General features: G+C 38.5%; 1 protein-coding gene across 2 annotated transcripts in view; it reads left to right on the plus strand.

Annotated features, from left to right (window-relative positions):
• The window catches only part of CEP128 (centrosomal protein 128), a 456,203-nt gene that overhangs the window by 363,604 nt on the left and 80,380 nt on the right, over positions 1 to 12,219 (plus strand). The gene's annotated exons all lie outside the window — the stretch shown is intronic.

Raw genomic sequence — 12,219 nt, forward strand, 5'->3', positions numbered from 1 at the left:
GTTGATTATTTTACTTTTTAAAAATTGATTCTAAAGTGCATTCCTTTTCCAGAGTCTCTGTATTACATGTACTATTCTAGATTTAATTTGTTAGAAGTTTAATGTTTACTTTTAAATGTGTGAAGGCTTTCTAGCATGTTAATAAATAACATGTAATGTCTGTTAGCAATATTTCTGTATTTGCCCATAAAGTAAAATAGAAAATAGTACCTACAAGAGATTCCATGCCTTTACTACATTTTGGTTGTAATAGAAATCCCTAGTTCTTATTTCACTGTGAGAAAAGAACTAATAAATTGGTCACGACTGAAACAGGGATTGAAGCACAGAAGCCGGATATGGTCTCAGTGATGAATCTAACCCCTGCGGTCCAGATCCAAAACAACTAGGGGACCAGCACAATAGAGGTGTCATTTAGCTGCACAATATTACAGCAAATTAAGTTTAGGTCTTTGCTTCCCTCAATCCTTTCCTGTGCTGTTCCCCAGTGGTATTGACTGCATGTGCTTCAGCTGCCCTGATGTCAGACCCAGAATAAGTAAGGAGTTGCAACTTACTTAGAAAAGGCATATGGCAACAATATAATGGCCCCTTTATTATATAGTGAAATAAATATAAAATGTATGCAAATAATGTTTTTTTATTTGGGCATTAAATTTTATTGATATAGTATGTTTTATTACACTGTTACCTAATGTCCGTTAAAAATGAGGTTCTGGAAGTCTGTTTTGGCATACTTTAAGGAAGAGGCTCCAGGGGAGTTACCCAGTGCATCCCTAACCTCTACCATGAAAACCACAAAGTCGTCCTGATGCTAATAAAAAAAAGAATTTATTGTCTATTTGCTCATAAAACCTAAGTGTATGCATATGATACTTCCATTAGTTCCATTTTGCTGGGCTGTTAAGTAGAAAAAATACACACACACACACACACACACACACACACGATTTTTAATTTGTTTTTGAGGTTAGTATAGACTGTTTTGAGTCAGATGGAGCTGGATTACAGACCAGCCTCCCCCACCCCCCACATTTAATCACAACGTGGACTTCAACACATTTAATGTGTTTGAAGTCTATGTTCCTGACTTTAAATGAGTGAAATTAATGATACCCTCCTACTGGAAGTTTTTGTGAACATTAAAAATAAGAACATATGGGCTGGGCACGGTGACTCACGCCTGTAATCCCAGCACTTTGGGAGGCTGAGGCGGGTGGATCCCCAGGCCAGGAGATCAAGACCATCCTGGCCCACATGGTAAAACCTCATCTCTACTAAAACACAAAAAGTTAGCTGGGTGTGGTGACGTGCATCTGTAGTCCCAGCTACTCAGGAGGCTGAGGCAGGGGAATCACTTGAACCCAGGAGGCAGAGGTTGTAGTGAGCCAAGATTGTGCCACTGAATTCCAGCCTGGGCAACAGAGCAAGACTTAGTCTCGAATAAATAAATAAATAAATAAAAAGAACATATGTTAAAAGTACCCAATGCAGTTTTGGCAATTAAACTTACAATAAATAGTTTTGATTTTTTTGGTACTAGTAATATAAAGGGATGTTTTCATTAATAGCCATAACACATACCAGTGTCCCTTTTGTTCTTAAAATTAAGGGAACCCATTCCTATCCCAGGATCTCTGCATCTGCCTCTCTCAGTAATACTTTTCCTTTAGCTCTTTCAGTGGCTGGCTCATTTCCTTCTTTTAGGTTTCAGCTCAAATGTTACCTCTTCACAGGGATGTAAGCTGACCAACCTGTCTAGAGTATTTTTATGTTATGCAATATTATCCTTGCTTTGATTGTTTTCAACCAAATAAACATGTAAAGACCACTTTCAATTCATGGGCCTATAAAAACAGGTGCCTGCCTGGACTTTGCTTACCCCTGCTTTAGAATGAACTAGTTTAACTGTTAACTGGCATAGGGAGAGTCTAATAAGAATAATTTTTTGAGTTTTTCCTCAAAGAATAAATTTCTGTTGGTAGAATTTGAAATAATTTGGTAAATGGAAAGAAAGTATAATTTTGAGTAATCAGACTTTTCTGAACTCCTACAACCACACTGTATCAGCATTCCATTATCCACAGGTAAGGTTGTGAGTGCTGAGAGTAGCTGTCATTACCGGTGAAAACTGCCCAGGTGAGGCTATTAACAAACTCTCATCCAATTTATTCCTTCATTTCATAGACTTTGGAATTTAGGATCACTTACTTCCAGGGATGATTTTGAAAGCAATACAGTTGAGGACGCTTTGAGCTAAATCACTACTCTTTATTTATAGTCCTGAAAAGTAAAATGTTTTAGATTTAAAGTAATAATGTCCCTAAAATTTGTGACTTTAATTTGGGTAAGGAATTATTTGGGGGTCCATTTTAAAAGTACTACATCATATCATTTTCTCTAAATGCAGAAATTTAGAAATTTGTTTGAAATTATTATAGTCAAATTAGTGCTGTTTTTATAGCTATTACTATTTATAACATTTTCAATTACTTTAAGATAATAGAGCTTTCCAACTCTTTTTCATAACTCACATCTCTCTCAAACAGCCGAAGCTACCGTTTAAACTTCCACCTTGGGAAGATGCTAGTCAGACTGCAGTGAGAAATCAGAGTGAAGCTCAATTTGAAGAAAAAGCAGTTAAGTATTTCATAGGTAGGAATATTTAGGATATTTGGGACTGAATAGTTAACATACATCTGCTTTATTTTAGTGGCATATAGGATAAGTCAGCCTTCATGTATGCTTCCCAGAAGTGCAGCTAAAAACTTAGTTGTTGGTGTTTTTTTCCCTCGTTGTTCTTAGGAAGAGTGCACCGATGATAATCAGAGGGCAGATAATCTGGTTACTTTAAATTCTTTAGCTACATTTCCCTTCTTACTTGCACGTGTGTGTTGGGAAATGGAGATTAATAATAGTTTTAATCTCAGTCAAACTGAATTAAGAAGCAAGAAAATGCTACCCCATCTCAGCCATTGTACTAGTTTAAGACTTTCTGCTTCGATGTTGATCATCCTCATCAGCAGCCCCTCTACTGTAGAATGCTGAGAGGTAACTGAACACAGAAGCACACAGAAAGAATATGGGAGTGACGGGCAAGAAAGAGTCTCCATTACAATGTTCCTTCTGCATTCATTCCTGTAAATGACTCTGCATGTAAATTATGATGTGGATTACCGGAATTGCTCAAAGGTAAGTCATTAATTCCAAAGGTGGACTATTTACTTGTAGCATTTAATGACTCAGCTGTGTGACATGCATGATAGTCAACAATCCAGTGCTGTAATTTAAAGACTCAGGAGAACACGGCATGGGAGGAAGGATTCTGTGGTTATATGGGTTTCTCTGTAAACTTTTTCACCTAGAAGCCTAGGAGATATGTGCCCTTCGGGGAAACAAAGGAGATGTCAGCCTCAGGGAGTCTCATTAGACCAGCTATATTCAGTGGCAGTCAGATACACAACCCTTTATGTACCTGAAAATGAAAGCATACCCTCTTATTTTCCACAAGTTCTGCATGACACAGGCCTGCTCGTAAATTATGCCATAATCATTCTTGCAATATGATTTGCATTGGAGTTCAGGTCATATTCCATTGATATATGACTAACCTCACAACTGGTGTCATGTACTTTTTTTTTTTAATGTAAATCCTTGAAAAATATATGGTGTGCTGGTTTCTGAGTTGTTGACCTTCTCCTGGTACTCCTCAGTTCCTCTTTCTCCATCTCTTTGTGGGGACAGTCAGCATCTGAAATTGCACTGGTTGTCCTTTGCATTGCCCCTAGCCACCATCATAGTCTTTATTTTATCTGCAAATAATCTTTAGTTGTTCTCCAGTCCAGATGTCACTCACCTTTGTTACCTGTTATGAGCAGTTTCACTGGAGAATTTGACAGTCCCTGGAGAAAGATAATTCTGTCTCTTGCCCTTCATTTTGTCTGTAGTGATATTCTGTAGCACACACCTATGTACCACATTACGTTGTGCTTTAAAGGAAGAATCTTGAAATGATTATTTTAAAGGAAAATAAGGAAAAGAAAGCTCATAGCTTTGCTTTGTGATTTGAAATTTAAAGGGTAGTCTCAGAATTTTTGGCGTCAGTTTCATACAGCTACCTAGAAGTACGTATAGGGATTCTAAATAAAATCCTACCTTGCCTCTCAGGTTGTATTTTCCAGTCTGAAATCTGTCCCAACAAACCAATAGACCCCCATTTCTGTATCTTTCTCTTCATCTTCTTTCTTTTCCCCACTTGTATTTTTCACCCCACAAACCCATACACATACCCCACTTCAATATAAATACAACCACAGCCTTTCCTGAACAATGTCAAAACTGAAGTATAATGGTCAGTCATCTCCTCATAATAAAACCACAAACTAAAACACCAACCAGAGAACACAGCAGAAGAAAGCTACAGAAGAACAACTGGCTGCCCTAGGTCTCTGTCGAGGCAATGATAGTAAATGACAGAACATATTGGAAATGTGATCACCCACCTTGAGTCTGTTTTTAAATCCTGTGATTGTTTCTGCTTCTGGTTTTATCGGAGATTTGCCACACCCAGGTTGAAAATCAGGCAACAAGGACCATTACTGGGCTTCCCTGTAGGCTAGAACATGACATATCACTTTAAATTGGCTTTCCTTCCTAAGTCAGAATGTTGGGTTTTTTTTTTTCTTGACAACTTTTCAGACAAAATCTTTAAGCCTCGCTGTTTTTTTTTTCTTCAATATGTGTGTTGTGTTATTTTAGACGCTGAAGTAGGTTGTTTGAAAAGGCACTTAAGCAGCCTGTGAAATGAATGAACAGAAATTGACTACAGGTATCTAATGATGGTTACAGTAAACACAGGATGATTGGGAAACCAGTGCAAGCTGCTCCAATGCCACCCATCCTGGAGTATTTGATGTATAGACTAACTTCTTTCACTGACTTTTAATAGATAGCATACAATTTTATATATAAATCACAGATGCATTTGGTTTATTCAAAGCCAACTTATGCTATATTTTAAAGCTTTTTTTGATGTTGCTACATTGAGATAGTGATTTTTATCTCGGATTTAATTTGTTTTAAATCACTGTATGAAATGCTGACCTTTTGTGTGTGATGATTTTTTTTTTTTATTATTATACTTTAGGTTTTAGGGTACATGTGCACAATGTGCAGGTTTGTTACATATGTATCCATGTGCCATGTTGATTTCCTGCACCCATTAACTCGTCATTTAGCATTAGGTATATCTCCTAATGCTGTCCCTCCCCCCTCCCCCCACCCCACAACAGTCCCCGGAATGTGATGTTCCCCTTCCTGTGTCCATGAGTTCTCATTGTTCAATTCCCACCTATGAGTGAGAACATGTGGTGTTTGGTTTTTTGTCCTTGCGATAGTTTACTGAGAATGATGTTTTCCAGTTTCATCCATGTCCCTACAAAGGACACGAACTCATCATTTTTTATGGCTGCATAGAATTCCATGGTGTATATGTGCCACATTTTCTTAATCCAGTCTATCGTTGTTGGACGTTTGGGTTGGTTCCAACTCTTTGCTATTGTGAATAGTGCCGCAATAAACATATGTGTGCATGTGTCTTTATAGCAGCATGACTTATAGACCTTTGGGTATATACCCAGTAATGGGATGGCTGGGTCAAATGATATTTCTAGTTCTAGATCCCTGAGGAATCGCCACACTGACTTCCACAATGGTTGAACTAGTTTACAGTCCCACCAACAGTGTAAAAGTGTTCCTATTTCTCCACATCCTCTCCAGCACCTGTTGTTTCCTGATTTTTTAATGATGGCCATTCTAACTGGTGTGAGATGGTATCTCACTGTGGTTTTGATTTGCATTTCTCTGATGGCCAGTGATGATGAGCATTTCTTCATGTGTTTTTTGGCTGCATAAATGTCTTCTTTTCAAAGCCTTTCCCTTTTCATTATCTTAAAGTTTGGCAAAGAATACTATTTTAAATGTATTCAAATAATTTCAAATAAAATGACTTCTAGCTCTTTTAATTATTTAAAATGACTGACAAATTTTTTAAATGTAATGGATTGTCATGGGGAAATGCTGAGGAGAAAATACATATATATTTGTATTTCATTCTGTAGGGTTTATTTAGGAAGTAGCAGGTAAAGTGTGAGTGTGGATTAAACAGAGTTGACATTGGAAGGAAGAACGCCATGCAGTGGTCTCTTTGGGTGAAGTTGAGTGGATTTTTCTTCCAGAAAACAGGCTTTGTATTTTACAATAGTGACGGTAGGGAGTCCTCAATGTGGGTTTTTCTTTTTGAAAAGTATGTGTCCATCATGGTCCCTAAGTCCCAGAGAAGTTGCCAGAATTATTCTATACTCTTCAAGCTTCTAAGACATGGAAAAGATAGAAGACTCTTGTTATGTTTTTATGCCAGTGTTATGCTTTTTCATATGCTAATGATATATTTAAAGCATTCTTGGAAAATGCTGCATTATTATGACAAAATAAAGTCACTACACCTTTCAACTGTACTCACCAGAGGCAGAAGAATTCTATTATTTAGACCTATAAGCTTCTAATTCATCTCTGAGATGTGATGGATGAATCGATGTGGCTGATTAGCTCAGCTGAATCAAATAAACTTTTAATGATTAGATATTCTGATAACAAATGATCCATTTAATGCTCATTTCCTAACAGCCTACAAATATTTGCTCATCTCCAGTGATACTAATGAATTTGCCTTGGTCCATTCCTAAATTCTAAAGTACACTTCATTGTGGTAGCAAATGAATACATACGGCTTAAGGCTAGTTACAAACTGTATCCACCCAATGGGTTCACCTTGCCAGCTGCTTAGATAGAGCGTATTTATCAAGACAGGGGAATTGCAATGGCGAAAGAGTAACTCATGCAGAGCCAGCTGTGCAGGAGACTGGAGTTTTATTACTCAAATCAGTCTCCCCAAGCATTTGGGGACCAGAGTTTTTAAAGGTAATTTGGCAAGCAGGGGCTTGCCAAATTACCTTTAAAAACTTGGGAAGTGGGGAGTGTGGATTGGTCAGGTTGGAGATGGGATCATAGGGGGTTAAAGTTAGGTTATCTTAAAGTCTTCTGTTTTTGGGTGGGATGGCAGAACTGGTTGGGCCAGATTACTGGTGTGGGTGGTGTCAGCTGATCCATCCAGTACAGGGTCTGCAAACTATCTCAAGCACTGATCTTAGGTTTTGCAATAATGATGTTATCCCCAGGAGCAATTTGGGGAGGTTCAGACTCTGGAAGCCAGAGGCTGCATGACCCCTAAATTGTCATTTCTTTTTTCTTTTCTTTTCTTTTCTTTTTTTTTTTTTTTTTTGAGACGGAGTTTCGCTCCTGTTGCCTGGGTTGGAGTGCAATGGTGTGATCTCGGCTCACTGCAACCTCCACCTCCTGGGTTCAAGCGATTCTCCTCCCGCCTCAGCCTCCCTAGTAGCTGAGATTACAGGTGCCTGCCACGACGCCTGACTAATTTGTGTATTTTTAGCAAGGACAGGGTTTCGCCATGTTAGCCAGGCTAGTCTCAGACTCCTGACCTCAGGTGATCCACCCACCTCAGCCTCCCAAAGTGCTGGAATTACAGGTGTGAGCCACTGCACCTACCCTAAATTTCTAATCTTGTAGCTAATTTGTTAGTCCTGCAAAGGCAGACTGGACCCCAGGCAAGAAGCAGGTCTTTTCGGGAAAGGGCGGTTATCAATTTTGTTTCAGAGTCAAACCATGAACTGAACTCCTTCCCAAAGTTAGTTCAGCCTACACCCAGGAATGAACAAGGGCAGCTTAAGGGTTAGAAAGAAGCAAGATAGAGTGGGTTAGGTTTAATTTCTGTCACTGTCGTAATTTCCTCAGTTATAATTTTGCAAAGGCGGTTTCAAAACCTCATTAACCTCAAAAGTTAAAATACATCTTTTTATAGTATACATGCTTTAGGCTTCCCCCAAAATAATTTTAGGCTTCCCCCGAAATAATCTGTATATTGAGGGAAGCCTATATCATATAGCTTCTCCTTACTTGATCTGTCAAACCCAGAACAAATTAAAACATGATGTCTAGTCACATTATTTTTACTTAGAAAGTATAATATTCACTTATTGGTAAGAACAGCTATTAGCACCCCTCCATTGTAATTCAATGTCTATGCAGTGACTACATGTACAGTCATTAAGAGTAAACATTTTTAAAAATATTTATGTCAATTTAGGTGTTTCATAAACTTTCCCTTTCTTAAAACTAAAGAATAATAGAAAAGGGACTGTCCAATCACATATAAACAGTAGCAACAAAACAGGCTTTTTCCCAGAAAACTCTTCCAAGTATTTGAAGAAAACTTTTCCTTGGTTTTTTGTTTAACCCTTCACTCCCACTTAGAATTTTACATTTTTACTTCTGCCCTATGAAAGCCCTTAGTTATAGTCATGATATTTATTTCTTTGTTACTGAGGTTATTTATCTAGACATGTTTCATAAAGAAGAAGTAAATACATTTAGTGTAATACAATAATTTATTCTTATGATATTCTTATGTCTTATTTTAGGTGTTTTTATTTGGAGTAAAAAGACTTAGGCTAGGCGCAGTGACTCACGCCTGTAATCCCAGCACTTTGGGAGGCTGAGGCGGGTGGATCACGAGGTCAGGAGATCAAGACCATCTTGGCTAACACAGTGAAACCCTGTCTCTACTAAAAATACAAAAAAATCAGCTGGGTGTGGTGGCACACGCCTGTAGTCCCAGCTACTCGGGAGCCTGAGACAGGAGAATCACCTAAATCCAGGAGGCGGAGGTTGCAGTGAGATTGTGCAATTGCACTCCAGCCTGGGTGACAGAGTGAGACTCCATCTCAAAAAAAAAAAGACTTGGAGGCCCATGGGTAGACTTCAGAGAGTCTGCATTACCCCAAAAAGTATATATAAAATTACATATGTGTGTTGCATATAATGTACATTTTCCTAGGGAGAATGTCAAGTTTTATTAGACTCTCAAAGTCTATTACTACAAAAATAAGAGCCACTGATTTATTAAAACCATCTGAAATAGGATGGAAGTATCTTCATTACTTCCTGGGGGTGGTCTTCCCGCTCTACTTCTCCTACCTCCTAACACCCTTTCATTGTTGTAGCAATGCTTTTCTTTTCAGGATTAAGCCTTGGGAGTGTGTTGAGAGTGGGGTTCAGGGATTGGTGGTTTGGAGGGGTGGGTGGAGTAATGAACCTGCAGGTTGAACTTAAATCTGTTTAAATGAAAATTATAGATTAAAGAAAAAGGGAAAAAAATTACAAAGGCAGCTCTGGGTAAAATGGGAGAGGTTATGGAGATATAATTTATTTTGCTGTAATTATATGTTCATTCTAGGACATATACTGGCTTTTTCTTTTTTAATCATGAAGCATATCAAAGCTACAATATTGGCCCATGTGTGGTGGTTCATGCCTGTAATCCCAGCATTTGGGGAGGCCGAGGCGGGAGGATTGCTTGAGCCCAGAAGTACAAGACCACCCTGGGTAACATAGTGAGATCCCATCTCTACAAAAAGTAAAAAAAAAAAAATTAGCTGGGTGTGGTGGTGCACACCTATACTCCCAGCTACTTGGGAGGCTGAGGTGGGAGGATCACTTGAGCGTGGAAGATATAGGCTGCAGTGAGCTCTGATTGTGACACTGCACTCTAGCCTGAATGACAGAGGGAGACCCTGTCTCCAAAAAAAAAAAAAAGAAAAGCTACACTCTTGTTGGCTTATTTTGCGTTGAGAGTAATGATACACAGTAGCATAGTTTTTTATATAAAGATATATAACTAACTTTGTTTACCAAAAAGTGTCGACCATAACCACTTAAGTTTTCAAAATGCATTTCTTAAATTTTAAAATCAAATAAGAAGTTCGTAAAAACTAGCAATAATTTCTGTTTATTTACAGCCTACAATTGAGACTGAAAACTATAATTTAGACAAAATCAGTAATTGACTACAGTGGCTGGTATCTTATTAGCTGTTGTTGGTTGGCATATTGAATTTTTGAAAGTCAGGTTAATGAACTAAATTTTCTGTTTCTCTAATTTCCTCATGTTTTTTGACATACAATTTTTTTATTGAAAGCTATCTCAGTACCATTTTGAAATAGAGTAGGTTATAAGCAAACAAACATAACTAAAGTGGATTCAAATATATTTATTTATTGCACTTTGGGAGGCCGAGGTGGGCAGATCACGAGGTCAGGAGATCAAGACCGTCCTGGCTAACATGGTGAAACCCTGTCTCTACTAAAAATAAAAAAACTTAGCTGGGCATGGTGGCGGGCACCTGTTGTAGTCCCAGCTACTCAGGAGGCTGAGGCAGGAGAATGGCGTGAACCCGGGAGGCGGAGCTTGCAGTGAGCCGAGATCCTGCCACTGCACTCCAGCCTGGGTGACAGATCAAGACTCCGTCTCAAAAACAAAAACAAAAAAAACAAAAACAAAAAGAATATATATATAGACCTTCATATTTCAACAAAATGGAGTTGTCTTGACCATTTGAGTCCACATTCACGTAAACTAGGCACATATTTCCTTTAAAATAAAAGATTAAGTAAAATGAGGATACTCATGCCGCATACACAACTTATAATGCTATCAGTTTATCTTTGCTAAACACTAAGATATGAATTAGGACAGACACTTTAATTCTGTTCTGTTTTGACATTATATGAAATCACCTATTTCGAGTCCGTTCTAGGTATGCTTTTAAAATACGTTAATCTTAACCAATAGCAACCCACGAACCCATGGTATAGGGAAAACTTAAGGGGCTGTAAATATTTTCAGCCTTCCAAGATGGTTCATATAAATATGATACTGCCCAAAGGCTGTTTCTGTCTGTATAAGGCATCTAATGAGGTTCTGTTCAATCTGCAAAGGGTATTAAAGTATTGCTGAATGGTTTTTGTCCCAGATGCACAATGAATAAGATGCCTGGCAACAATAGATCAAAGCCCCCCTGAAGCATCATACGCATTTATTATGAAGTGCTCATATGTGACAATATACAAGTCACCAACAAAATAGCAGTTATTTTATGAAAATTATGAGGGTAAGGGTGAGACCCTCTTAAGTATGCCAACAAAATGCAATTAAACAGATTATGTTGCTAGAAACAGTCTGCTTTGGGCTAATTTTGCATAATGTATTCATTTAACTCATGCCCACATAGCCAAATGTTTACGGGGTGGAAATGTGCAACTGTTTCCCAGTCTGATTGCTAGAAGTTGGTTTGCAGAAGTCTTTAGAAGTGAACCCTCTATTTCATGTGATACTGAGAGAATGCCAGTAGGGGCCGAGTTCATTCTGTTTCTAAGTGTCATAGGTCTATGTGGGTCCCTGCAGGACCACAAGAGACCTGGGCTGAGTCATTCTGTGCACCATTTTTCTCTCTTTACTTCTTGTATTAGTCAGGGTTCTCTTGGAGGGACAGAATTAGTAGGATTATATATATACATATATATATATATGTATGTATGTATATATAAATATATGTATGTATGTATATATATAGATGTATGTATGTATATATAAAGGGGAGTTATTAAGTATTAACTTACATGATCACAGAGTCCCACAATAGGCTGTCTGCAAGCTGAGGAGCAAGGAGAGCCAGTCCAAGCCCCAAAACTGAAGAACGTGGAGTCCAGTGTTCGACGGCAGGAAGCATCCAGCATGGGAGAAAGATGTAGGCTGGGAGGCTAGGCCAGTCTCCCCTTTCACATTTCTCTGCCTGCTTTATATTCACCGGCAGCTGATTAGATTGTGCCCACCAGATTAACGGTGGTCTGCCTTCCTCAGCCCACTGACTCAAATGCTAATCTCCTTTGGTAACATCCCGGATCAACAACCTGCATCCTTGTATCCAGTCAAGTTGACACTCAGTATTTACCATTACACTGCTGTAGATGACTAATTAATTTTATTTTTAAAAATCCAGATTCCACATATTTCCTCTACTTCTTTTATTTTATTTTTATTTTTTTGAGATGTAGTCTTGCTCTGTTGCCCAGGCTGGAGTGCAGTGGCATGATCTCAGTTCACTGCAACCTCTGACTCCTGTGTTCAAGTGATTATCCTGTCTCAGCCTCCTGAGTAGGTGGGATTACGGGCATGTGGCACTGCACCTGGCTACTTTTTAATATTTAGTAGAGACGGGGTTTCGCCAGGTTGGCCAGGCTGGTCTCG

This window comes from Nomascus leucogenys, chromosome 22a, assembly GCF_006542625.1.
Source record: "Nomascus leucogenys isolate Asia chromosome 22a, Asia_NLE_v1, whole genome shotgun sequence".
NCBI lineage: Eukaryota > Metazoa > Chordata > Mammalia > Primates > Hylobatidae > Nomascus > Nomascus leucogenys.